Source organism: Schistocerca americana, unplaced genomic scaffold (assembly GCF_021461395.2).
Source record: "Schistocerca americana isolate TAMUIC-IGC-003095 unplaced genomic scaffold, iqSchAmer2.1 HiC_scaffold_77, whole genome shotgun sequence".
Taxonomy (NCBI): domain Eukaryota; kingdom Metazoa; phylum Arthropoda; class Insecta; order Orthoptera; family Acrididae; genus Schistocerca; species Schistocerca americana.
This window is the reverse complement of record NW_025726533.1, coordinates 455,001-460,000: the sequence shown is the minus strand read 5'-3', so window position 1 is coordinate 460,000 and position 5,000 is coordinate 455,001. Positions and strand designations below refer to the sequence as shown.

General features: G+C 52.2%; 1 non-coding gene across 1 annotated transcript in view; it reads right to left on the bottom strand.

The window, feature by feature from the left end:
* Window positions 1-1,305, bottom strand: part of LOC124590637 — a 1,910-nt gene extending 605 nt beyond the window's left edge. The window contains exon 1 of the ribosomal RNA XR_006976695.1: window positions 1-1,305. This exon is cut by the window's left edge and continues 605 nt beyond it. This is a non-coding gene — a ribosomal RNA (small subunit ribosomal RNA).
* Window positions 1,306-5,000: the final 3,695 nt, after the last annotated feature.

Below are 5,000 nucleotides of genomic sequence, written 5' to 3'. Positions count from 1 at the left end.
AGGTTTCCCGTGTTGAGTCAAATTAAGCCGCAGGCTCCACTCCTGGTGGTGCCCTTCCGTCAATTCCTTTAAGTTTCAGCTTTGCAACCATACTTCCCCCGGAACCCAAAAGCTTTGGTTTCCCGGAGGCTGCCCGCCGAGTCATCGGAGGAACTGCGGCGGATCGCTGGCTGGCATCGTTTATGGTTAGAACTAGGGCGGTATCTGATCGCCTTCGAACCTCTAACTTTCGTTCTTGATTAATGAAAACATACTTGGCAAATGCTTTCGCTTCTGTTCGTCTTGCGACGATCCAAGAATTTCACCTCTAACGTCGCAATACGAATGCCCCCGCCTGTCCCTATTAATCATTACCTCGGGTTCCGAAAACCAACAAAATAGAACCGAGGTCCTATTCCATTATTCCATGCACACAGTATTCAGGCGGGCTTGCCTGCTTTAAGCACTCTAATTTGTTCAAAGTAAACGTGCCGGCCCACCGAGACACTCACTCAAGAGCACCCTGGTAGGATTGCAACGGGGTCCGCCTCGGGACGCACGAGCACGCACGAGGCGCGTCGCACGCCTTCAGCTCGCCCCACCGGCAGGACGTCCCACGATACATGCCAGTTAAACACCGACGGGCGGTGAACCAACAGCGTGGGACACAAATCCAACTACGAGCTTTTTAACCGCAACAACTTTAATATACGCTATTGGAGCTGGAATTACCGCGGCTGCTGGCACCAGACTTGCCCTCCAATAGATACTCGTTAAAGGATTTAAAGTGTACTCATTCCGATTACGGGGCCTCGGATGAGTCCCGTATCGTTATTTTTCGTCACTACCTCCCCGTGCCGGGAGTGGGTAATTTGCGCGCCTGCTGCCTTCCTTGGATGTGGTAGCCGTTTCTCACGCTCCCTCTCCGGAATCGAACCCTGATTCCCCGTTACCCGTTACAACCATGGTAGGCGCAGAACCTACCATCGACAGTTGATAAGGCAGACATTTGAAAGATGCGTCGCCGGTACGAGGACCGTGCGATCAGCCCAAAGTTATTCAGAGTCACCAAGGCAAACGGACCGGACGAGCCGACCGATTGGTTTTGATCTAATAAAAGCGTCCCTTCCATCTCTGGTCGGGACTCTGTTTGCATGTATTAGCTCTAGAATTACCACAGTTATCCAAGTAACGTGGGTACGATCTAAGGAACCATAACTGATTTAATGAGCCATTCGCGGTTTCACCTTAATGCGGCTTGTACTGAGACATGCATGGCTTAATCTTTGAGACAAGCATATGACTACTGGCAGGATCAACCAGGGAGCTGCGTCAACTAGAGCTGAGCAGCCGGCCGCCCGGGAGTGTGTCCCGGGGGCCCGCGCGAACACGCAAGCGTCCGCTCAATTATTCTGCAAACAGGAGGAGGCTGAGCTCCCCTGCACCATACACCTCGAAACCCTCTCAGGTCCCGGCGGCGCGCAGCGCCGTCCTAAGTACTTGGTCGGGTTCGAGAGAGGCGCAATCGCCCGGAGTTTGGCGAGTAGACGCTTTAGGTGCGACCACCCGTGCTCCCAACTGAGCTTGCCGCTGCCGACAGAGGCCCGGGAGCGTGCTGTCGTGGCATTGCCGGCGGGAGACAACACGCGCCACCTACGGTGACCGGCAGCTCCAACGCCAGCGCCACAGAAGGACAAAAGCCCCACTTGGGTGCCGAAGCGAACTCTCCCAGCACAGCGCACGCGCCAACACGTCCGCACAGCTGCGATACAAACCACCTGCGAGAACCGCAGAGGCGACCGAGCAGCAGACGGCGTCGCGGCGCCGAGCGCCGGGCGGCGGCGCATCCTCAGCGCACACAGTCCTCAATCGGACCAGCACACTGCAGATGTCCACCGCGCTTCGCACCGGGCCCGCGAGGACCTACTTTGGCCGCACGGCGCCGCGTGCAGGGTGCGCCGGCGCGCAGCTGCGCCGCCTGCCGCCTCCGTCGGCCGGCGCGCCTGCCACTGGCCGCCCCCACCAGCCGGCTGTAGCGCGTGCGCCCACGCACCGCGCGGCCAGCACGCCGGGAGGCCCCCCCTCACCGGCCGGGGACGGTCCCACCCAGCCACCGCCGCGTATCGCTTCACACCCAGATGCCATTCACGTTCGTGGGCATGGTGGGTATCGCTGGAACAACCGGTTGGTAGCTCAACCGATCGTCGCCATCACTGATTCACCTCTAGCGAGAACAACCGCACCACAACGGTTTACCAGTTGTTCATTTGCGTAACGTCACCAGCAAACGTAGGCGTCCATCGCCATTTGCAAATTCAACGATTGTTGCATGCCTGTGTCAGGTGTCACGACACACTATGTCTGCCCACATACACGCAACAACATGTGCACGCTTCGCGAACACGTGGAAGGTGGCCCCCGTACGTATGCGATGTCCATTGCGCGAACGACTGTCAACCGGCCTCTGTCGCATGTCGCAGATGTGGAACGCAGTGCACCATGCTATCACGGTGTGTGAGAAGAGACGACTACGTCTGACAACACGCGCCACTACATCAACAGACGGCTCATGCTGATCGCCATCCAGGGCATACCACACTGCAATCCAGCTCTTATAGGGAGACGACACGTAGCTGAGTGCACAACATTTGGACCGCATGGTTCGCCGTTGTTGGCGCAGTCGTTGTACGGTCACATGTACCACGATGTATCATTCAGTACATGAGGACCAATGTGCAGTACAGTGTGTGATTTGGACGTACAACATCAGCGGACAGTTGACACAGGCCGTACCACAGCGTAGGCTAAGTGCTTCGCCATGCAAATGCCAATGAACAACTGCAAATGCCAATGAACAACTGCAAAGGGCATTGAGCATGTACGTCCTGCTGCCATCCACATTACAGTGTATAGCTGCAAGGTGTTTAACATGAAGCGATACACTGGGGACCGGGCAGTGCGAGTAGCAAACTATATTGCGGGGGTTGCAGTTAGGCAACACTACACTAATTTAACGCGTCGTATGACAATTACAGAGCAGGTTAAGGCCCAACGTGTGTTGGGTTAAGGCCCAACGTGTGTTGGGTTAAGGCCCAACGTGTGTTGGGTTAAGGCCCAACGTGTGTTGGGTTAAGGCCCAACGTGTGTTGGGTTAAGGCCCAACGTGTGTTGGGTTAAGGCCCAACGTGTGTTGGGTTAAGGCCCAACGTGTGTTGGGTTAAGGCCCAACGTGTGTTGGGTTAAGGCCCAACGTGTGTTGGGTTAAGGCCCAACGTGTGTTGGGTTAAGGCCCAACGTGTGTTGGGTTAAGGCCCAACGTGTGTTGGGTTAAGGCCCAACGTGTGTTGGGTTAAGGCCCAACGTGTGTTACGTTACGGCGCAACGTGGGTTACGTTACGGCGCAACGTGGGTTGCGTTACGGCGCAACGTAGGTTACGTTACGGCGCAACGTAGGTTACGTTAAGGCGCAACGTAGGTTACGTTAAGGCGCAACGTAGGTTACGTTAAGGCGCAACGTAGGTTACGTTAAGGCGCAACGTAGGTTACGTTAAGGCGCAACGTAGGTTACATTAAGGCGCAATATAGGTTACATTAAGGCGCAATATAGGTTACATTAAGGCGCAATATAGGTTACATTAAGGCGCAATATAGGTTACGTTAAGGCGCAATATAGGTTAGGTTAAGGCGCAATATAGGTTACGTTAAGGCGCAATATAGGTTACGTTAAGGCGCAATATAGGTTACGTTAAGGCGCAATATAGGTTACGTTAAGGCGCAATATAGGTTACGTTAAGGCGCAATATAGGTTACGTTAAGGCGCAATATAGGTTACGTTAAGGCGCAATATAGGTTACGTTAAGGCGCAATATAGGTTAGGTTAAGGCGCAATATAGGTTAGGTTAAGGCGCAATATAGGTTAGGTTAAGGCGCAATATAGGTTAGGTTAAGGCGCAATATAGGTTACGTTAAGGCGCAATATAGGTTACGTTAAGGCGCAATATAGGTTACGTTAAGGCGCAATATAGGTTAGGTTAAGGCGCAATATAGGTTAGGTTAAGGCGCAATATAGGTTAGGTTAAGGCGCAATATAGGTTACGTTAAGGCGCAATATAGGTTAGGTTAAGGCGCAATATAGGTTAGGTTAAGGCGCAATATAGGTTAGGTTAAGGCGCAATATAGGTTAGGTTAAGGCGCAATATAGGTTAGGTTAAGGCGCAATATAGGTTACGTTAAGGCGCAATATAGGTTACGTTAAGGCGCAATATAGGTTACGTTAAGGCGCAATATAGGTTAGGTTAAGGCGCAATATAGGTTACGTTAAGGCGCAATATAGGTTACGTTAAGGCGCAATACAGGTTACGTTAAGGCGCCATACAGGTTAGGTTAAGGCGCCATACAGGTTAGGTTAAGGCGCAATACAGGTTAGGTTAAGGCGCAATACAGGTTAGGTTAAGGCGCAATACAGGTTAGGTTAAGGCGCAATACAGGTTAGGTTAAGGCGCAATACAGGTTAGGTTAAGGCGCAATACAGGTTAGGTTAAGGCGCAATACAGGTTAGGTTAAGGCACAATACAGGTTAGGTTAAGGCGCAATACAGGTTAGGTTAAGGCGCAATACAGGTTAGGTTAAGGCGCAATACAGGTTAGGTTAAGGCGCAATACAGGTTAGGTTAAGGCGCAATAAAGGTTAGGTTAAGGCGCAATACAGGTTAGGTTAAGGCGCAATACAGGTTAGGTTAAGGCGCAATACAGGTTAGGTTAAGGCGCAATACAGGTTAGGTTAAGGCGCAATACAGGTTAGGTTAAGGCGCAATACAGGTTAGGTTAAGGCGCAATACAGGTTAGGTTAAGGCGCAATACAGGTTAGGTTAAGGTACGACATAGGTTAGGTTAAGGTACGACATAGGTTAGGTTAAGGTACGACATAGGTTAGGTTAAGGTACGACATAGGTTAGGTTAAGGTACGACATAGGTTAGGTTACGGTACGACATAGGTTAGGTTACGGTACGACATAGGTTAGG